Source organism: Xyrauchen texanus, chromosome 18 (assembly GCF_025860055.1).
Source record: "Xyrauchen texanus isolate HMW12.3.18 chromosome 18, RBS_HiC_50CHRs, whole genome shotgun sequence".
Classification (NCBI taxonomy): domain Eukaryota; kingdom Metazoa; phylum Chordata; class Actinopteri; order Cypriniformes; family Catostomidae; genus Xyrauchen; species Xyrauchen texanus.
In genome coordinates, this window is record NC_068293.1 from 34,953,536 (window position 1) to 34,978,020 (window position 24,485).

The 24,485-nt window shown below is 35.6% G+C and overlaps 1 pseudogene; it reads left to right on the forward strand.

The window, feature by feature from the left end:
* Positions 1 to 24,485, forward strand: part of LOC127658835 (carbamoyl-phosphate synthase [ammonia], mitochondrial-like) — a 72,055-nt pseudogene that overhangs the window by 17,002 nt on the left and 30,568 nt on the right.

Here is a 24,485-nt window from a genome sequence, read left to right on the forward strand (position 1 = left end):
TTGGAGCGCTTGGGGGTCTCTTTTTCGCGTGGCAAGTCCAATCTGGCAACCGCACGAGTAACAACATCGAGCAATTCCTCCGTAGATTTTTTATCGCGGACGGAAAGCTCGGAGGCGGAAGAGAATAGCGATCCACCTCATGATCCGAAGAAGCATCGGAGCAGCCGAGATCATGTGAAGGACCAGCTGGGTTTGGGGAGAGAGTGAGAGAAAGGGATCAACCCGTCTCTTGCTCCTCAGCCAAATCCATGCACGCAGCCCCACGAACGATCTTTTCGTGAGTGCTGACTCCGGAAGCAAGCGAGGCGAGCACGCCCTGCTGCAACGCCAGAGCAGCGTGCTCTACCCCCAAACAAACAGCAAAAACTGATGTGTGCCGTCTTCAGCTATAGAGCAAGAAGAGGGGAACACGCACCGTTTGCTTTCAGTCATTCTCTCTTTCTTTTTTTTTTTTTTAGAAATATATATATATATATATAAAATATTTTCTAAACAGAAGAGAAAAATAGAACAACGTTCACTGCACACTGCCTAACTGAATCTATCTCCTAACAGAGGAAAGAAAGTTTTGACAGGGTGTGTGAAACACACAGAAACAGAATCAGCTCTGAAAAAGAGTTTCTGGCGACACCTGGTGACGTATCCATTTGTAGCCTGGCCTCAGGTGCATCTAATGATTACATCAGCCGAGGCTATAAATTCGGTCAATGTTCATTGACGTGTTCCACACATTTATTCAGCTCGGCTCACAGCTAAAGCTGTTCCCCCGTAGCGCTTAGCAGCGCAACATCATAGTGAAGCCTTTTGTAAAGGGAACCTCCATGTGCAACAATGACAGCTTTGCAGATCCTTGAAATTCTAGCTGCCAGTTTGTCCAGATACTCAGGTGGCATTTGCCATAGATGTGGCTGTCTTGTCAGGCACTTCTCAAGCACCTTACAGTCTAGCTGATCCCACAAAAGCTCAATGGGGTTAAGATCATAACACTCTTCCAATTATCTGTTGTCCAATGTCTGTTTCTTTGCCCACTCTAACATTTTCTTTTTGTTTTTCTGTTTAAAAATTGGCTTTTTGTTTGCAATTCTTCCCATAAGTCCTGCACTCCTGAGTCTTTTATTTACTGCTGTACATGAAACTGGTGTTGAGCAGGTAGAATTTAATGAAGCTTTCAGCTGAGGACATGTGAGGCGTCTATTTCTCAAACTAGAGACTCTGATGTAATTATCCTCTTGTTTAGTTGTACAGTACATATGGCCTTCCACGTCTCGTTCTGTCCTTGTTAGAACCAGTTGTCCTTTGTGTTTGAAGACTGTAGTGTACACCTTTGTATGAAATCTTCAGTTTTTTGGTAATTTCATGCATTGTATAGCCTTCATCCCTCAAAATAATGATTGACTGATGAGTTTCTAGAGAAAGCTGTTTCTTTTTTGCCATTTTTGACCTAATATTGACCTAAAGACATGCCAGTCTATTGCATACTGTGGCAACTCAAAAACAAACACAAAGACAATGTTAAGCTTCATTTAAAAAAACCAAGTAGCTTTCAGCTGTGTTTGATATAATGGCAAGTGATTATCTAGTACTAAATTAGCAATGTAGCATGATTACTCAAGGATAAGGTGTTGGAGTGATGGCTGCTGGAAATGGGGCCTGTCTAGGTTTGATCAAAATGACTTATTTCAAATAGTGACAGTGCTGTTTTTTACATCAGTAATGTCCTGACTATACTTTGTGATCAGTTAAATGCCACTTTGGCGAATAAAAGTACCACTTTCCTTCCGAAACAGCTAAATCTGTACATTATTCCAAACGTTTGGCCACCAGTGTGTATATACATATTGAGATTTTTTTTTCTCACATTTTAGAATAATAGTAAAGTCATCAAAACTATGGAATAACTATGGATAAAAAATCCAAAATAAATCAAAAATGTGTTATAAATTAGCATCTTCAAAGAAGTCACCCTTTGCCTAGAATTTGCAGATATGTACTCAACATTTTCTCAACCAACTTGAGGTATCACCCTGGGATGATTTTTAAACACTGAGGAGTTCCCAGAGTGTCGCCATTCTTGTACAGCATTTCCAATGCTAAACAACTGTTTACAATACCAGTGAGTCATGGATTGCACTGGCTTTGCTACTAAGCGAGTTTGTATGAGAGTAGGGCTGTAACGTTTTGTCAGTGTTATCGACAACGTCGACAATAAAAACATTTAGTTACCGAATAGTCGTTTGATCTCATTTAACATAACACAAGATCACATTTAACTCTAATAATGGCTCACGAGAGCAGCAATGCAGCTTGCGTACATTTTCTTTAGCAGCTATACTGCAGAAGAATTTATTTTTTTTTCTGAGAATGTTGAATATAATATATAAAAAACAAATATTTTTTTAAATATCTAAAAATCCTTAAAAAAAAAGATGCATTCACCTGAAAAGCAGCATATAAGATATTTAGACTTGCTTTTAGAGAATAGATCTTCAATATAAGAATATTTTGTCTTGACTGCACTTGCAGAAGTATAACCAAGTGAAAAAATACACTTATATACAAAATACAGATAGATTCTCTTAAAGCAAGTCTAAATATCTTAAATGTTGCTTCACCAGTAAATGTATCTTGGTTTAAGGATTTTTAGACAACTTGATACCAATAGGATTTTATACATTGAATTTCTTTACTGAATTAAACTTAATAAAAAAATTTGTTTTCCCCTTTAATTCAGTGAATGTCATTTAGAGGTATTTTTAAAATATGATTTAGTTCTCTTAATTGTTATTAAGCATATTTAATTATAAGTCTTTAAATATTGTCATCTTATCTGATGTAGTTAACCAATGTCTTTGTTTTAATTGGTTATTTTGTTGTGGTATAGGGCTCTTTGAAATAACTTGGCGAAATGATATGGAACTCTTATGCGGTCAAGACCTGGAACTACTTCATAGCCGTGCATTTATTTGAAGAATAATTGCACACCTTAGAACATCCGTACACCAATCAGAATCAAGCATTCAACAGAATGCATTCAACATATATGATGTTATTTGATGTTTTCTCTTTGTTAATCTCCTGAACATTCATTGAAATTGCCTTTCTTAAGAAAAAAATCAACCTACATTTCTTTGAAAAGGAATGTCATATGGGTGTCAAATGAACATATTGATGCTGGCAGATTTAGGAGGATAAAATTGACCAAATCCTCGCATGACATGAGAAATCAAAAACTCTCAAGACTGGTCTTGCAGTTATCTTACTGGAGTTTGATGTTGGTCTCCAGACACATCATTTAATTCAGACTCCTATTAGGCAGACAGGCCATTAAGTGCTGTGGCCTGATCGGCTAGAAGTCCCCAGTCCCCTAGTGATACGGCAACATCAAGTTACAGTTCATTGGGCTTTGCTCTGTATTCAAGAGACAATGTAAGCTTACAGCCAACAATCAAGAGACATTATTTCTCATTTAACAATGACCCAACAATTTTTTTGTATCTATATTAAGTTCTGTTGGCTAGTTTAGGGACTGCATTGCAAAAATTATTTTCTAAATAATTTTAGTTTTTGTTGTTTTCCAGTAAAATTATTTAAATATAAGACAAGCAAAACTATGTAATATATTAAAGGAAAAGATCATCCAAAAATGAAAATGCTGTCATCATTTACTCAACCATGTTGTTCCATACCAGTATGACTTACTGTACTACTTTAAATTTAAGTCTCAATCACCATTCACTTTCATTATATGCAAAACAAGAGGCAATGAAAGTGATTGGTGACAGAGGCTGTCAGTACCTAATATTCCATCTACTTTAGTCTTCTTCGGAAGTAAGTATTTTTTTTTTTTTAAGTTTAAAACAACATGAGGGTTTCACAATATCGACAGCCATCGACAAACGGCTATTGCACAAACTAAGGCACATTTCTGAAATGGAGCAGCACCTGGGTCAGTGTAAGTGTTGAGAGAGCTTGATAGATGCATTCAAACACTCATGACTGAATTTGTCTTTAAAGCACTATGCGGACGTGGGGTAATGTAATAATTACCAGAGCTTCTCAGTAATTTTAATCATGTGTGTTTTTTTAATCAATTTATCTGGATTTGCGTGCTCACACTCCAGTAAAAATTACAATATGTTTTACGTACTATAAAATGGCCTGTAAAAATAACCCCAGCTAATATTAATCCTGTACGAATTGAAATTAAGACAGAAACACACACCACTTGACCACAAAACTTGTAGCTGAAATGAGCAAATAAGCTAAAATCACCACTAGATGGTGACATGGAGATGTTTTTGAGTAATATTTTAAAGGTAGCCTATTAGTGACGGTCAGATGACCTGTAGTAACAGTACAAGTGGGGTAAATCTTTCAAAATCTGTTAAAAATGGTTATAATCAAAATAAGAAAGAAATAAGATATTCTGTATTGGCTAAAGAAATGTAAGCCTATTTTAGGACCATTAAGATTCTTTTATTTTTGTATTTGTTACATTATGTTCATGATAGCAACTAAGCAAATCTGCTACTTGTTTATTTACTGAGGGCTTACTGTATACATTTTTGAAACTCAAAAATTAACTTTCAATAGTTAATTTTTTTTTTCTTCAGATCTTTACCATTAGTATTTTTACTAGATTTTTTAAGTTAGAGACCACTGTTTTTTAGATTGTTATACATTATCTGGCTAAAGTTTGGTTGCACTAAATTTAATTTATTTGACTTTCTCATGATCTTAAAAAATTAATTTTTGATCTAAAGTGTTATGATTAAATGCTTGAAATTAGTTTCGTAGCCAATTATAATCTGTGCCTAGATGAATTTCTTAAAAAAATAAAATAAAACTTGCTCAGGCAAGTGTCCAGTATACACTGGAAGTCCTTCAGTACTCTTTTAAAAAGCATCCCATGTGGATACGCCCAAAGTGTGCAGAGCTGCATTTAAGACAAAGCGTGGCTATTTTAAAAGGATTGTTCACCACAAAATGAAAATTCTCTCATCATTTACTCATGCCAACCCAGATGTATGACTTCCTTTCTTCTGCTAATCACAAACTTGGATTTTTAGAAGAATATTTCAGCTCAGTATGTATATTCAATTCAAGTGAATGGTGTCCAGAATTGTGAAGCTTCAAAAAAGACATGAAGGCAGCATAAAAGTGTTACATACATACAATTCCTGTGGTTAAATCCATGTCTTCAGATGTGATATTATAGGTGTGGATGAGAAACAGATCAATATTTAAGTCCTTTTTTTTTTTTTAATACTGAAAATGATCCTCCCTGCTCTGTAGGTGGCAATATGCACAAAGAATGCTACTGGCCAAAAACAAAAACAAAAGAAGAATGTGAAAGTGGAGAATAATATAATAAAATTATATTGAATATAGAATATTCAACATTATAGAAATCAAATATAAGATAGCCTTGATTTGTTAAAAAATGTTTAACCACTACATAATTCCAATATTTGTATTATTTTATAGATTTGATGACTTCACTGTTATTCTAAAATATGTAAAATAGTAATAATTAAGAATGAGTTGGTGTGTCCAAACTTTTGACTGGTAGTGTACAGTAGTATGTCCATGCAGAGCTTATAAAACATGAATGTGAAGGGGAAAAATCCTCCAGTTTTTATTTAATTTCCCTTTGATCTCTGTCCAAATGTTGTATTGATTTGAAAATAGTCTTTAGCAAGGATGGTGGTTGGAGACTTTTTGGGAGTTTGTATTTCCACCCATGTTCACAAAAGTTTGAACTATCTGATGATCAAAGGCCCATGGATTGATTTTTATCTTAAAAAATACTTTCCCTCTGATGATTTTGCATATATTTACCAAAAACAATATTTACCCAAGCAGTAAAGAACAATACTTCTATCAGGAAGACTCGCAGACAGTGAAATTTAAGATGAAATGTATTTGATGAATATGAAACAGAAATGTAATGTCTATCTTTGGCATAAGCCCAGTCTGGTGGTCCGAAGAAGTTGTACTCGGAACTGTCATATCCTGCAGGAGATAGGAGGCAGGGGCGAGGAGCCTACCCCTGTGCAGGACAGGACTCAACTGGTGGCGGTGGGGTGGTGGAGGTTGCTGTGTTAGCACACTGAAACAGCAATGTGATAGATTGTGAGCAGATTTATAAAGCGATGGCTGAAACGTGATTGGCTAGGAATTACCCAGCTAATGGTGTGATGATGTACAGCTGCAGATTAATCTTGGTTAATGTTCATTTCAACATTTTGAATGATGTTAAAGAACCAGCTGCTTGGGTGGAGTTTGGCAGGTCACTCCACTAGCAAGGAACAGTTAATGTGAAAGTCCTGGACAGTGATTTTTTGCTTTTGAGTGCAAACTTCTGGAGTGCGCTTAGACCTGAAGTATTGAGTGTAGATGGGGGGGGGGGTGGGTTGCAGAGCATGTGGTTGTTCTGTAAGCAAGCATCAATGCCTTGAACTTAATGCGAGCAACCATTGGCAGACAATGCAGTTTGATGAATAGAGGTATGATGTGCGTTCTTTTGGGCTCATTGAAGACCAGTCTCACTGCTCTGCACTCTGGATCAATTACAGAGGTTTGACTATACATTTAAGAAGGCCTGCCAGAAGTCCACGGCAGAAGTCCAGCCTGGATAGCACAATCGTCTGGATGAGGAGTTGTGTGATTCAGAAATATCAGACTGGTCATCCGGATATTGCGAGTCATCTTTCCTGCTTCTTGGATCATTGTGCGATCTCTACAAGTTAACTAATAAAATAATTAATGTTTAATTTCCATTTATTTATTTATTTGGCAAGTAGTCTTGTAATAGGATGGATAATGAGGAGTCAAATGGTAATTTTCACAAAATAAACACAAACAGAACTCCAACACAAACCAAAGGTGGATTTCAGCCATTCCTGAATTATTTGTTTTCACATACAGTAATTACATAATGTGATTTGAGATGAATCAGATGAAGACATTACACTTTTTGGTTTTAAGCTAAAAATAATATGGAAATCATAAAAAAGACAAGGGTACAATCTGTATACTCAAAATTTATAGCTGTTGACTTCTACTGTAGTCATTGATTATAATGATGAAAACAATGTTTATATATATATAAATAGATTGAGTTTCAGGTAGTAAGACATTTCTGATTAGTGAATCACTCTTCAGAACTCTAGTTCTTCACTGGAAATTTAAAACAAATGACTATTAGAATTCTTGCACTCTATTGGAACTGTTGCACTCTATTGAAATGACTGCACACTATTGAAATAGTTACACAATATTGAAACTGTTGCACTCTATTGAAATGGTGGCACTTTATTGGGATTGTTGCACTCAGTTGAAACTGTTACACTCTTTTAGAATGTTGCACTCTATTGGACTTTTTCAGCTTATGATCACAATTGTTCTGTCCCGCTCAACAGGAGCATGACCTGGATTTTATGGATCCTGGTATTATGTTTTTGGGCTGTGATCCTTATCACATTGGTGAGCCCGAGTCAGGATTCTCCAGCAGAATATTTCCTGTCATTGCCTTTCTTTTTATCTTAACCATCCTCTGGTTTTTATTTCAAACCAACCCATTCATGTATTGTTTTCATTAGTTTTAATGAGCAATTAGTGCAGGAGTGGGTCAGGGCAGCGTTCCGCTCTACTCCCCCACAGGCAGCAGTATGGAGTTTGACTGGTGTGCTGTGTCAAGCATCCATGCCCTTAGACAGATGGGCAAGCATACAGTGGTGGTGAACCATAACCCAGAGACGGTCAGTACGGACTTTGATGAGTGTGACCGTCTGTACATCGATGAGTTGACCCGGTAGTGCATCCTGGACATCACACAGCAGGAGGTGAGAGGTCAAAGTTCAACCCATACACCTGGTGCCTTTGGGTAACTGAAAGTTATTATTTTAATTTCATGTTTGACAAGGGCAACTTAATGATATGCCGATAGTGGTCCACTTTCTGAAAATGTATCTATGCAAAATTTCCTATTAGAAAATGGTTGGTTGTTGCTAGGACTGGGAATTGCCACAGACCTCCCAATTCAATATTACAACATAGCGATTCGATGTGCATTTGTGATTTTTAAAGTATTCTGATTCTGTAAGTATTGGGTATTTTTTAACTCCTTTTTGTCAGAAAGAAATATCTGTTGAAGAACAGTTTGAAATGACAATTATTTTTGCAGGTAAAAGATAGGGATGTGCAAAACTACCAATTTAAACATCCAGTTGATCAGTTGGTGTGTTTTCTGGGCTATTAGTCGACTAGTCAGTGTTAAGGAACTCATGTACTGTATAAGGCCATATGTTACCCAAACAGATGTATTTAATAGGGACATCTGGATGCTAAACAAGTCAAGTAATTTTTATTTGTATAGTGCCTTTCAAAACACACATAGTTTCAGTCCTCATTGTGTAGTTTGATAAAATACAATTGTGAATTGTGTTTAAAAATAAGTAATTAAATAATAATTGTATTTATAACCCCAGTGTGCAAGCCGAAGGCGACTGTGGCAAGGAACACAAAACTACATAAGATGTTGGTCAATGTAGAAAAAATAATCTAGGAAGAAAGCTGGCTCAATGTGGGGGCCAGTTCCCCTCTGGCTAACATCATGAATATAATGCCAATATTAATTATGTATAGTGCAAGTCATGGTTTAAACTAATTAAGTGTTAAGGTTCAGTGTTTAAACAAAGATTTTGTATGAACTATAAGTTTAATGTCTAATGTCTGGATTAACTGCAGAAGTTAACATAGATGCAATTGTCCTTGTTAGTTGGCTGATGAAGGGTTTTGTTGGCAATTAGTTGACAGTCTATGTATTCCATTTCAAAAGTGTAGTCCATCATTAGACCGAGGTGATGTTGGCAGAGATCAGTTAGGTGCATCACAGTTCAACCTGGATGGTAATTTCAGTGAAGTCTATCCTAAATCTAAGGTTCAGGCAATAGCATATGAACATGTCTTATGGTTGGAGTTGGCATCATTTCATCCTCTGAAGTCCACCGTAATAGATGTTTGGCTGGCACCAGCTGCTATTTGTCATCATCACTCAGCGACATGGAGCAGTGGAGTCCAACATGAAGCAGGAATGGAGCTAGATCCAGCCGGTTGTGGTGACCTCAATATAGGAGTCTCGAGGTTGAGACAGGGAAACAAATAGAATACCATTCTATAGGCATCCAATAGTTTATAGCTGGACTATTTATTAAAGCAGTGTCAGAAAGAATGTACAGAATGACTCCTGACAAATACTCTCCACAACACATCACAAATGAAGCAGTGGATTATGCATCATAACAGAAACATTGATCACAGCAGAGGATTTTGAAGTCTAACAGTGAACAAGCGGCACTTTGATGGCTGTAGCAGTGATGCATTACAGGACTAAATGTCAAAATAAAAGAGATGAAACTTCTCAGAGAGAAAACCTGTTAGTTGGAAACTCTGAACAATATAGCTTCCTATATTTTTCTATCAATCATTGTATAAGCATTAAGCTAAACATTGAATTTGTATTTGTTAAATTGAAAATTTATATTTCTTTCGGGAGACAATTTTAAATTCTATGTCTCAAGAATCGATATTTATAACATAATAGTTTTTTTTCCCCCACCCCTAGTTGTTGCTGTGATTGGATGAGCAACACTCAAAGCCGTAAAATAGCCAATACCTGTGACCACACATCTGTTGAAGTCTTTATTCCTGTAAATGTGTTAGATGTACAGAAATTACACATATTGAAGGATCTAAGCAGACCTTTTGGTGAACACATCCCTCATAGAGATGCAACTGATGTCTACACTGAAAATGCAAAATGTGACCTCTTCAACAGCCATTGACTTTTCCATTCAGACACATTATAATTTAGGTAAAGTGGTGATTAAAGCATTGGTTCATGAAGTGTTTGCTGTTTTGGAGGGGATGTTGTGCTCCAAGGTTTTAATAATTCCCCCAAATAAGTGTTCCGATTTATTAACATCACATTAGTTTGCTCAGATAAATCTGAAGGGAGCAGCAAAGCTGGTGTATGAATGATGAATTGGGCATACACGCAGTTGCCATAAGAATACAATACATGGGATCAAAAGGTATATGACGGAAAAATATGCCGTGTCATGTTTCACGGTCTGCTCTTGGGACCAGAGCTCATCTCAAAAACATAGAGAGAGAGAGAGAGAGAGAGAGAGAGAGAGAGAGAGAGAGAGAGAGACATTATGATCATTATGACAGTGTGTAGTTTAAATAATGCCTACAAAGAAAGAAACAGTAAATCATTGTGAATTCATGCAAAGCTTATAGTAATTTATGTCAACACAGTGCTTACTTTGATTACAACATTCTGTGCCTAAAACAAACCTTCTTACAGATTATACTATATCTTGAAGCTAGCTTTCATAAACAACATAATTTCTAGCATTTGTCATTTGTAGTATGTAGTGTATTGTACCATATCATATATTGCATTGACTTTTATGCACAGACTTTAAGTTGGAGTTTTTAAGAATAACTATATCACTTGTCATTTCACCATACCATTGAGACCTAATTGGTAAGAAAAATGTGGTTTTAAAATTATATTTTGGGTTATTTACAACTTAATGTCTATAACCACTTGGCCAGTGTTTGTGGCATGGTGTTGATTACCACAGAAATGCATAGCAGTTATACATTTAAAACGGGAGCAGAAATATGAAGCTTTACTTTACAGCACACACATCTTTCAGTGTAAAATGTTTAGATAAGCTGTAACGTCTATATTCTCTTTTTGAGGTGGGACTATTCTTGGTAGATGAACTTCTGGTTATACGTTTCTGAAATATTTCCTGGAGATGGCGCTTTATGGATAGTTATATCACATCCCTTCCTGGTATCACTTATACTAAGTAAAAAAAATAAGGAAACAGTTTGATAGCATTGTATCTGTGGGTGGGCAGATCTCCAACAACATGCCCCTTCACCTGAATGGAGTGCAGATTCTTGGAACCAGCCCCCTTCAGATCGATTGTGCAGAAGAAAGATCTGTATTCTCCTCCATTCTGGTCGAGCTGGGTGTAGGCCAGGCAATGTGGAGGGCTCTCAGCTCTTTGGTAAGGCCAGTTCCAATTCAGTCTCTTATACTTAAAAAACACTGAATATGCAGTTTCTTTCAGTGGAGATGAAAAGACTATTCACAGTTTAAATGTTTTTATCGAACCACTGTAAAATCAGGATTAAAGAGCTGGTATTTACTAATGTTTGTTGATATAGGTCAGTAGAGTAATATGAATGAGATGTAATAGTTTACACTGAACTATGTTACTTATTAATTTTCTTAATATATCATTCAGTACCCTGTTTATCCCAAGCTTTAATAAATTGTTCACTTGCTTGTGTATAGACGTACTGTATATTCCTTTATTGTTACCAAAAGTGTGTTAATTTTTTAACTGTACAATACTGCCTTATAAAGGCAAAACACAGCAACTACACAAACACTGACACTAGTTTAATTTTTTATTTATTTTAATGTCCAGCCAAATGCATTGTTCATACACACATGGTGATGCACTGATTAAATATGTACATATCTAAAACAAACCCGTCTGTCACAGGATATATCACAGTCTAAGAGAACCAATTTTGGTCATAACTGATTTTTTGACAAAATGTGGAATTAATACATCTTGCCTTTGCATGGTAGAATGGATCAGTGAATAATCAGGATAATAGGGTTGGTGTGTGCTAGAGCTTGTTGATTTAGGTCAGCTGAGTAACATGGATGTGATGTACTGGTGGACACGTCCTTACTTATTCATTTTCTTGTTTAATTAATCATTCATTAATCCATTCATTCCAAGCTTTCAAGATATTGCCCACTCGCTGCTCACCATGAGGATGTTTTCCTAATATAGTTACATTTCCCGACTTTTCACCTTTACACATGCTGGCTTCACCCTAAATACTCCAGAGGTGTGAGAGTGCTTTCAAACAGCAAACATTAGAAGTGCTGAAACATGTTGTCTAGGAGCATGCTTGCTCAGCCGTTAGCTACATCCAGCTTTCTTGCCGCTGGCTATGGAAGCGAAGAGCTCAAGTCAGTGTGATGAAGGGGGGAGAGAGAGGGCATTCTGCCTCATGGCGCTGCCCACTCACCCTCCACTGGCTCGCTGTCTCACTGCTGTGGGTACATACAGCATTTAAATAGTCTCCCTCTTGTTTAAACAAGCCAGGAAAGCAGTAGAAATCAGCAGAAACTTTTGGGAATCTGTGGTTCGCCAAGTGTGCTGTTTTTGTGCTTAGAAAAGGTTAGGAGAGAGGAAACGGTTGCTTCCTTAAGCTACACAGCATTTTCCTCCTTAGTTAAAATCAACATGAAATCAAAATATACCCTGCAGTGTAGGAACGAGCTTAAAAGTGGGGTATAGGGACACATTAAAAATCTTTTTAGCATGCATCCTGAATATTCATCAGATGATTTAATGTTCACCCAGTAGTCATAACTGATTTGCTGAAAATCCTGTAATTATATGGCTGGATACCTTTTTTTTTTTTCTTTGTACTTTGAATTTTGCCTGATTGCCCAAAAACCTTTCACTATCCAGTCAAATGCTGATGGATAAAATCACAGGTAAATGTAAATTAAGACTTGATCTCATTCACTTATGTCATAATCAAATGCCATATCAGATTACGGAAGTAAAATGGGTTGCAAACTGCATTTTACAATAACGTTAATATTTGAGATTTTACTGTAAGGGGAGAAATTCTAACGGGGTTTAACTGATTCTCCATGAATCAGAAGAGAGCACATTTGAGTATCAATTTGTCCATTTCATTCATTCATTCACAGAACACAACAAATTCATGTTTACAGATTTAAAGAACCATTCTGTAAAAGAAAAGGACCTCCCAGAAGCCAAGTCCTGGCTTATAAATAGGGCCCTTAAAGACACATAATTAGTACTAATAACATCACAAAATAATCCACCCACCCAGTACCCATCCACAACAAACAACAACACCATTCACCACAAAATATCCACCCCCCAACCAGCATATATCACGCATCTCATCCAACCCTCAAACAAAATCCGATAGTAGGGTATTCGAGAAAGCCAGATACATTAATAAATATGAATGAAACCTTCAGCCTTGTGGGGTCTATCATGCATAATGTTGTAACAATTTGTGTTTAAGATACTTTTTAAATATATCGAGATAAGGTAGTTCCTTTATAGAATTGTCAATCTCATTCCAGATCCCAGGACCCCTACATGTTATACTAAAGCTGGTACACTTCAGCTTACGCTTTTTCCCTCAGTAATAAGGTTCTCCTTCTAGTGTTGTGGTCATGAATAGATGAGGTAACTGGAATGAGATGGCAAAGTTTTGGATGCAATTTATAAACTACATTATACATAATACATGCATTTTGAAAACTGTTGCACTCAGCTGAGCTTCAAAAGCTTATACCTATAAAAAAGCGGATCAGAGGGAGCATCATGCTTTGCCCATGATATTACACGTATAACTTTCTTCTGTAGGATCTGCAATTTTTCAAGATGGCTTGGATACGTGTTACACCATATAATATTACAATAATTTAGATGTGATTCAAAAAGGGACCGGTACAGTGTTAGAAGAGCAATAAAAGGAAGATCATATCTCAATTTATAGAACAGACCAACATATTTTGACAATTCTTTTGTTAAACTCTCGATATGTTGTTTAAAGTTTAAGAACTCATCTAAATAAATACCTAAAAATTTGATGTTCTCTACTCTTTCAATTACTTTGTTATGTATTTTAATTTGTATCCTTTCAATGTTTACCCGGCTTCTATTTGAACGAAATATAATAAATTTGGTTTTAGATACATTCACTGATAATTTGTTACATGTAAACCAACTATCTACTTTAACTAATTCCTCATTAACAAGCTTTTGTAAAATATCTGGATTTTTATGAGACAAAAAAGATTAGTGTCATCTGCAAAGATAACCTGATGAAAAAGATTTGTTGAACTTATAATGTCATTTACATACAAAATAAAAGAAGTGGACCTAATATGGAGCCCTGGGGGACACCACAAACGGTACCTGTGCATTCTGAATAACTATTGTTAATTTGCACAAATTGCTCCCTATCAAGCAGGTAACTTTTGAACCAGCAGAGTGCCTTCCCTCTGACACCATAGTGTTGCAATTTCCCAATTAGAATTTCTAAATCAATGGTGTCGAAGGCTTTTGATAGATCTAAGAATAGACCAATACCAATCTCACCATTATCTATAGTGTCGTTGATTTTTTCAATGAGATCCAGCATTGCCAAACAGGTAGAGCTCTTTTTCCTAAATCCGTATTGAGATGGGATGAGTATATTCATTTTATCCAGGTAACCACTAAGTCTGTTGTACACAACCCTCTCAAATACCTTGGAAAACGTTGGTAAAATAGATATAGGTCGATAATTTTGTAAGTTATTTTTTCCACCAGATTTATAAATTGGTATAACTTTTGCAATTTTTGTCATTTTTGGTACTACTCCATGAGATAGCGAGAGGTTTATACAATAGACAAGTGGCTCTAGAATTTCATCTGCAATAGATTTAACAATCTTGCTACAAATATCATCCACACCAGCAGTATAAGAGCTTTCCATGTTCATAATAATTTTCCGAACTTCCATTTTGTCTGTAGGTGTTAGAAAAAAAGAATTCAGATAATTTCCTTTTTAAATATTGTTGGTATGAAGCTCCCCCTGGAGGATTTATAGATTTCGAAAGAGTCACACCTATAGAAGTAAAATAGTTGTTAAAACTTTTAGCGAGATCGTCATCATTAAGGTAGTGGTTATCATTATATTTGATATTGATTTCTGGAAGGACAGTTGCTTTTTGATTCGGCTAAGCACAGTATTTAGTACTCTCCAGCAACGCTTTTGATCACCATGAGAAGCCTTAATTAAATCAGTGTAGTAATTCCGCTTCCTTATTCAGTATTAACTTTGTAAGTTTATTTCTGAATATAAAATATTTTTCTTTATTTTCATTTGTTGGATTTTTAATATAGCATTTGTAGAGCTTATTTTTTCTTTTAATTGATTTTAGGATTCCCTTTGTAAGCCAAGTATTTTCATTGCTTCTATCTCCTTTAACAAATTTTTCCGGTATTGTGATATTTATACTGTTGGTTAATTCATTGATAAAAGCACTATAGGCTTCTTCCGGAGTATTCCAGCTAAATACAGAATCCCATGTTTTATGCCTAAGATTGCTCAGCAATTTATCTAAGTATTGTCCTGATAATACTTTTATGCTTTTTTTAAAAGGTAATGTATTCTTTTGTTGTTTCCTGGTCTTAGTATCCATGTCTATGAAAAGTACAATTGGAAAATGATAATCCAATATATAGCATTTACAGGTACTTTGAATGTAGTACGTGCAATAATTCTGCTTGCTAATAACAGTTTACTATGGTAGAGATGCAGGAGTGTTGTTCAATCTATATTCAAGTATTTCTGTGAACTGAGCAAAGTGAATAGATGTGGCCAGCGGTAATTGCCTGGCCTTGTGCCCACAGTGTGTGAATCAAATAGAGAAAAGAGCACAGAACATCCTGACCTTATCTAAAGCACTTTGAGAAACACATCTAAAATGGACTAGGAAAGTGTTTCCAAACCTTTTTTGTCCTACAGTATGTAGTCCCACAGCCCCATCAATAAGCCTCAAAATTCCCTTCGACGTCAAACCAGAAATGTATTGTTTTTTCATGCATTATAGTGTACAGTGTAAGTTAGCATTATCATTACTATTATTAAAAACCCAATCAAAGTGATTCACTTTGCAAATCCAAGTAGCATCTTCTCAAACCAAACCAGTTATGGTAATTCTGTACACTCAGTGAACACTTTATTAGGAACACCTGTACACCTACTTATTAATGCTATTTATCTAATCGGCCAATCAAGTGGCTGCAGTACAATGCATAAAATCACGCAGATACGGGTCAGGAGCTTCAGATAATGTTCACATCAAAAATAAGAATGGGGAAATATATGATCTCAGTGATTTTGACCATGACATTATTGTTGGTGCCAGACGGGCTGGTTTGAGTATATCTGTATCTGCTGATCTCCTGGGATTTTCACACACAACAGTCTCTAGATTTTATGCAGAATGGTGCCAAAAACTAAAAACAGTGAGCAGCAGTTCTTAGGATGAAAACGGGTTGTTGATGAGAGAGGTCAACGGAGAATGCCAGACTGGTTCGAGCTGACAGAAAGGCAATGGGAACTCTGATAACCACTCTGTACAATTTTAGTGAGCAGAATAGCATCTCAGAATGCACAACATGTCAAAAATTGTGGTGAATGGGCTACAACAGCAGAAGACCACATCAGGTTTCAATTCTGTGAGCCAAGAACAGAAAGCTGAGGCTGCTGTGGGCACAGGCTCACCAAAACTGGACAGTTAAAGACTGGAAAAACATAGCCTTGGCTGATGAATCTCGATTTCTGTTGAGGTACACAGTTGGTAGGCCCACTGCAGCCTCGGCTGTTATTGAGGTATTGAACCTCATATTAAAATATTGTTAACTGAATTCCTTGTCAACTCTAAATACAAAATACATTTTTCATTGCATGGAGAAAGTGAATAGGCAGAGAAAAAATGGACTGTCCAAATATATTTAAAGCTTGCCATGAGTTTTGTGACGGCATGTTTGAGGTCTAAATCTAAAAATCAATAAAAATGTAGGTAATTTTAAAACTTTTAAAAGCATAATGGTCTAATTACTTGTTCTTATAAGCCCACTGCAGACTTTTCACAATTGCAATTAATTTTTTTTAACTTTTTATTAATTAAACTTGTCAGTTTATGACAAAACATAACATGAGTGTTTAGATGAGAAATAAAACTTTGATATAATACTCACTTTATTGGAAGGCTGCTAACATATCTGTAAGAAAACTTGTAAAAGTTAGATCACTTCCCCTAACCTTGAATCTTTCTCTTTTGGAGGTGACTCATGTTACACTACACATATTTTTGTCCAATCAAATGCTGTCTAGAATGAGAATGTCCCTCCCCTTAATACTTGCAACCGACTAGCAAGTAATAAGTTGTGGTTCAAGGCTATGGCATATCTGAAGTATTATTGAAGGGGGGGAAGAGCAATTAGATATGATATGATATGATATAATTGGTATTTCGTCAACACAGCACAGAAAGCTGTGCTCGTCATTTCATGGGGTCTTTCTAAATACACGTGTACCTCTCTTTTTCAGGGCGATGCTGTGTCTTTTGCCAGTAAAGTTGGGTACTCCTGCCTCCTGCACACTTTCTACATTCTTAGGTGAGTACATGGGGTATAGTGAATTAAGGAAATAAGCATAGTATGGTATTCCGATTTACAACTGATTCCCCATGTGGTGCTATACATCTCATTGGCAGAGAATTCTGGGAAAATATGTTTTCATACAAAGTGCTTAACTTAAAAGTTCTCCTATATTCATTAGAATATTCCATTAAACACAAATGAAATTGGGTATGTAGACAAACACTGATTGTCAAGAGCAGAGAAATTCCACTCCAGGCTTCTCAAGTATGGCCTGTAAAAACACTGGGTAAAATGCAATTCACCAGCACACTAAGAGGCTCAGATTTGCAGACTTGAAGAGCTAATTTGCACATAATCAGCAGGTGTCTGTTTTGAGAATTCTGATAGTGGGGAAATTAGGTCCCTTTTAAACCTTGTACCAAGAGGCCACACTAAGATTCAGATTAAATTCTGCCATTCCACCATTACCCAGTGCACAGCTCAATCATAAAAGCACTTTCGGAGATGGAGTATTTTTCTATTTGTTCTCATTAGATGTTGCCTCAACGGTTACTGTCTGTTTTGACACAATATAGAGCCAAAATCATTTAAGTCTTCACTAAGTGGGATGCTGTACAGTTAAACTTTATGGTTATCAAGTGGAAAACACAGAGCTCAAATTTAATATGTTATGTTTGAAATCAGATTCATAACAACTGAAATACAGCTGAATGAAAGTAAAGTGGTTTAGCACATCCATTTATTTCTGCTACATATTCAAGTTTGTTCTTACAGAGCTGAAAACTTCTTTATGAAATCTCTTTTTATTATTATTATTTCTAATTTGTCATTTATCTCACACTTCTATCCAAAGTGAATAAGAGTACACTCATTACAGAGTCAGTTGCAGCCATTGTGTCTGGCTTTAGGACACAATGGTGATAGTTCATGTAACACCTCTTGTAGGTTTGAACCTATAAATAATAATGCACCGATGTATTTGCTGCCAATATTTATCAGCCAATTATTGAACAAATCAAAATGTATGTATAATTATTTAGCTGCAAACTTTGTAAAACTGAATTATAATGCAAAATCGAGAAATAATATTAACCACAATATGTAGAATGATTGGCACTTCAAAGAATTGTAATATTTTAGTTCTTTCTCATTCTCACATTAAATAGACGTGACAGTTGTGAAAGTGGCACTTACCTACAGTATAGGCTACATGATGTGGTAAACCATCTAAAACAATTTGAAACCAGCTGACCTTGACTTCTGAGACATCGGTATAATATCCATTAATGCTGCATGACTGATTGAATTAAGATTGAAATCGCATTATGGCCAAGTGTGATTACTAAACTTTAAATGGCTATTTTTCAAAATATAGTTTACATTCAGTGCTTCAGTCTGCACTGTTTCAAGCGGCACCCTCTAGTGGTCTTGACAGCATTATCATTATCTATTATACTAATATAATACAAAATTTATAAGGGGGGTTAATTATATATATATATATATATATATATATATATATATATATATATATATATATATATATATTATTTTGGTTAAATCTTTTTATTTTTCTTTGATATGGTTGACGTATCCATGGAATTGCCCAACATATACATAATATGCATTTTTAATATTCTAATCTATCATATACAGTACTCTGCAAAAGTCTTTTGTTTCACAAAAGCATTTGTCTTAAGATGGTTATTTATAGAAAAGATTAGATTAGAAGAACAGGGAGCCCTGCAACAGATGTCATGACCCCCATATATCATATATCACAATTATGCCATCACAATTTATTTTAGCTGGAAATTCATAAAATATTTTTTATTTTGACAACTATGTGGTATCCCTATTTTTGATGATGCAGTGAATTAAATACTCCACAAATGAAAGGTGCTTAATATTTTTGGGGATTTTGATGGATGCAAAACAATAGATAAGATTAAGAAAGATAAGAAAGTTTATATTAAGTAAAAAGTATGTCTGTAAAACTCATTTTATTAAATAGATAGTTGATTGGATTGAATATGGTGAGTTATTCAGCACTCGTAAACAACTAAACTCAAAGTCTTATATTTCTTAATCAAAACTCCTACAGGAGTCTTGGCTTGTTTTTCACTGCGGTGTTTCTGCATGTTTTTCTTTGTTTTATATTTAAATAGCAGAAAGCAGTCCTGCCCACTAATAACAGTGCACATAAATCTATTGATTGACACATCTCTACAGTTGCATACATGAATAACATAATACTGCTCAATACCACTCTACATCTCACACTCAAGTGTTTACACTCAAGTTTCAATATAACTCCAGTTATATTGAAAGTGTCGGTCAGATTTGCTTTTACAGTTTTCAAGGAAATCGAATGGGTAAAAACGTATTCCTTGAACATTTGTGTATTTACTGCCTTGTGTGACTCAGCTGAGAGCTTGAGAGATGTTTTTTTTTTTTTTTATCTCTGCTCTGTTTTGCTGAGGGTTTTTGGTACCAGCTGTGTTTTAGCATCAGAAGTGTAGCAGGATCTCCACTGCCTGCAGAGCTGGTGCTTAAACTCATGCCTCTGGCTCAGATTCTCAGGAACTGCTGCTCTGACAAAGAACCTGACAGAAACACTGCCAGTTCATCTGGACCGTAGAACACTTTATACTGCAGAGACAAAGCGAGCTGTTGCAGTATATTTCCCACTTGTCTCTGTGTTTATTCTGTTTTGATGTATTAGTGGAATGAAGAGATATTGCTGACTCTCGATTAAAGTAATTTATTTTTTATGCTCTGCTGGCCAATACACACTAGAGTTTATGCTGCAATCGAGAACTGGTCACTGTCTGTGATATTTTAGTGTATTGTCAATATGTAGCACAACCGATCAGATGTAGTTCCAGTACCTTTACCATCTGGTGAATGCTCCCAATGATAGCTGTAGGGCAGAAGCCTGCAAAACCACCCAGAAATTCTCTTTTTGTCTCTTCTTTTTTTTTCTCTCACTATGAAACCCTGAATTCTCGAGTAAAAGCTGATCTAAATATGTTCCTCCAGTTTTATTTTTCTATCTCCTTTTTCTTCGCTTTGACTCTACAACCATCAAATCATGTTTTTTTGTCCCATCTCATTTCCTGATGGGCTCATTTAAAAACAGTTCACACAATTGGATCATGTGTCAGAGTGATGAATGACTTCATGAGAATCTGTTTCTGTTCCCCTTCTGTCACTCACTCGATGTTGTGTTGAATGAAGTGACACAAGTGTTCTTCCAGGGGCGCCAAACGTAGAGAGGCAATTAAACGTAAATTAAACCTTATAAGTGAGCAATCTGAAATGCTGTATATATTGGTGGCATCAAAAAAATGACCACCTTACTCGAAGTGCACAGATGACTTGACTTTTTACAGTTTGCTGATAACTAAGCTAAAGATGCAATACTTTATAATGCATAAAATACATACAAAATTATTTGGTAAAAATGAATTTTAATTAGCTTTTTTTATGAATACTTTTGTAGTGTCTTGGATGGATTTTTTCCCCATTAAGCACAATTCAAGGCATTCTGGTACTGCTTTCTTCGCACATGCCATGCTGCCCTATAATTTGCCAAACTAACATAGCTTAGAAAATAGCCTTCATTTTAGGAGCGTACCTAATGAGGTCCTCAAAATTCTATCTTCTTAGGCAGCTCACTAGGTTTTTTAACAGAACCTATGAGGACCCTCTCTCAATGGCCACTTTATAAAAGGTGCTCTAGAGATGGTTTATTTTTTTAAAGCAGACCAAGCACATTTCCAGCAGCCCTAGTTTTCCTATAGCTCAGGGCCAGTATTGATTTTCATCTCGTCTCCCTGCTGCTCCTCACAGTTTTTCACTTAAGAGGGCAATAGTTTTACTGAGTCCAGCAAAACTGCTTTACCATCTGCTCACCATCATTGAGCCATTCCTGAGTTTACAAGCCATGATGTTTATTTATTTTGAACACTCACTAAGAAAAAGAGTTGAAATTTGTCAGTTTACATGTTTTTTACAAGCTAATAAATTAATGTTTGACAAAGACTTGTAACTACAGAATAAGCAGAACATAGAGACAATAAAAGACTGTACTGCAGTTTATATAATACATTTTTATAACTACATACAATTAAATAGCATATTTATTAACCTTGAATCAAACCTAGATGGACTTGCACCAGAAACCAACAGGTATTAACGTTATATCTGACTTGTGTTGAGCATTTCTTAAATTTAAAGACCCTATGAAATGAATTTCTTTGAAAAGCACAGTTTTCTTTCCTGTGTTGATAATTCTGTGCAAGATGGGGCAGGATATATCAACTGCTTGTACCATGGATAAAATCAATCGAGACAAAATGAAAAATTCCAATTAATGGTTGGAATAGGAAAATTAAGTGTGAGTGATAAACACAGGAAACCATTAATTGCTACTTTCCAATGATATTTGGAGGGTTCATTCTCATTCTTGACAGCATTTTTTACACACAATTTCTATACAGTAGTCTTCAATATTTTTGGTCAATTGTCTATGAAGAGAAAGACAATTCAGATGTTTTGTAAACTTTTAAAGTGGACACTAGCATAGATGGTCATAACGCTAACACATAAGGGCTAAAATCTGTTTTTTTATTATTTTATAATATAAATTATTTTACATTGCTTTAAAAAAAAATAACAACTACAATATATAGAGACTCCAGCCACCATTGTTAAATGCATTTATGGGGCTCGAGCTTCTGACATCAGATCAAATTAACAAGTGCTGTCTAATGCTAAACGTAGTTTTACTAAAATTGTTATTTGTGTCGGCACTAACAATATTTGGCTTCGCCAGTTGGAGATCACAACAGATAATGTTAAAGAGGTGTTTGAACTTACAAAAATTATAACAGATACTGGAATATTCTCTGGCCCCCTCCCTGCTCATTGTAGTGACAATGTTACTAGTAGATTAGTGACACTGAATGTCTGAGTGGTGTCTGGAGAATAGCATAGGATTTATAGACAATTTTTGGGGTAGACCTGACATGCTAAAGAGAGATGAACTCCATCCCTCCAGGGAAAGTGCCGCTCTCCTCTCTAGTAATATGGCTCATAGTCTTAATAGTAATAGTATTTGACTAACTGGGGCCCAGGTCAGGAAGCAGGTAAACTGGTTAATCCAAACGTCTGCTAGCTGCCTTGAGACATCACAAAGTTCACATAGATCAAATCAAATCCCTTTGTGAAAGTCTTTGGTATGGTTCCAAGCAACATAGCAGTATGACAATTACAATAAACATCTAATTTACACATAACAGTTTACACATCTTGTTACACAACACAATATATAATATACACCTAATAATATACAACATACAGTATACACAAAATAAGACACATAGAGACTGTATCACCTAGATATCATAGTTCCCCGAACTACCAAACATAAAACTCTCACTAAATAATTTAGAAAAAGGTATATCTTTAAAAGGAAAGTTTTTCATAATTTTAAGATAATCATAATATAAAGGTAGGGCTACTAAACATTAGATCTCTTTCTACCAAAGCACTAATTGTAAATGAAATTATTAGAAATAGATTTAATTGTTAGTGACTTCAACTAAATGAAATTATTAGAAATAGATTTAATTGTTAGTGACTTCAACATTTACATAGATAATGAAAATGACACATTGGGATTAGCATTTATCAATATACTCAACTCTCTTGGAGTCAGACATAATGTAAAAGGACCAACTCATCACCATAATCATACACTAGATTTAATTCTGTCATATGGAGTTGATGTTGATACTGTAGAAATTCTACAGCAGAGCGATGACATCTCTGATCATTACCTCATCTCTTTTTTGCTGCAGCTAATTTCACTCAATCTACACCACACTATTGTTCAGGTAGAACTATTCTTTCGACCACTAAAGATAGCTTCACTAATAATCTTCCAGAATTGTGTCACATACCCAGTAAGCCAAGAAGACTAGACGAACTTGATATAATGACAGAAAATATAAATACAGTCTTCTCTAGCACTCTTGACAGTGTCGCCCCCCTTCGATTAAAGAAAATTAAAGAAAAAAGTCTCACACTATAGTACAAAATTACACTCTTGCTCTCAAGAGGGCAGCTTGGAAAATTGAGCACAAGTGGAAGAATACAAAATTAGAGGTATTTCGCGGTACATGTAAGGATAGTGTCTGTAACAACAGACAGGCACTAAAAGCTGCCAGGTCAGCATATTTTAGCAAACTCATAGAAAATAAAAACAACAATCCTAAGTGTTTATTCAGTATTGAACCAGATATTTTGTTGCAGCACAATAGTAATGACTTCATTAATTTCTTTACCGGAAAACAGTGTCTCATAATTTTCCTCACAAGCAACTTCAATCCTTCTCTGTCATACGTCATGAAGAGCTATAAAAACTTGATAGCCACAACATGACTGTTAGAATAAATATCAACTAAGCTCTTAAAAGAGGTATTCCGTGTAGTCTTAGAACCTCTTCTTAATATTATTAACTCCTCACTATCCTTAGGGCATGTCCTTAAGCAACATTAAAATGGCAGTTATCATGATCCTGGAGAATTGGCTAATTACAGACCAAATGTACCATTTATGTAAAAAATTATAGAAAAGTAGTGTCCTCCCAACTATGTTAATTTCTACAAAGAAATGGTGTATATATTAACAATTTCAGTCAGGATTTAGGCCCCATAACAGTACAGAGACTGCATTTATCAGATTTATCAAATTACTTGCTCTTATCATCTGATTGCAGCTGCATTTCTCTTCTAGTGCTTTTAGATCTTAGTGCTGCCTTTAACACGATAGATCACGACATTCTTTTGAATAGGCTGGATAATTTTGTTGGCATTAGTGGAATTGCATTAGCATGATTTAGGTCCTATTTATCAGACTGCTACCACTTTGTATGTGTAAATGTGGAATTGTCAAATCAAACAAAAGTTAACTATGGACTGCCACAGGGATCAGTTTTAGGGCCTCTGCTTTACTCCTTCTACATGCTTCTCCTGCGAAATATTATCATGAATCATGGAATAAGTTTCCACTGTTATGTTGACGATACTCAACTTTATATTTATTCTAAGCCCAACAGAAATTCACAATTCTCCAAATAAGCAGAGTGTA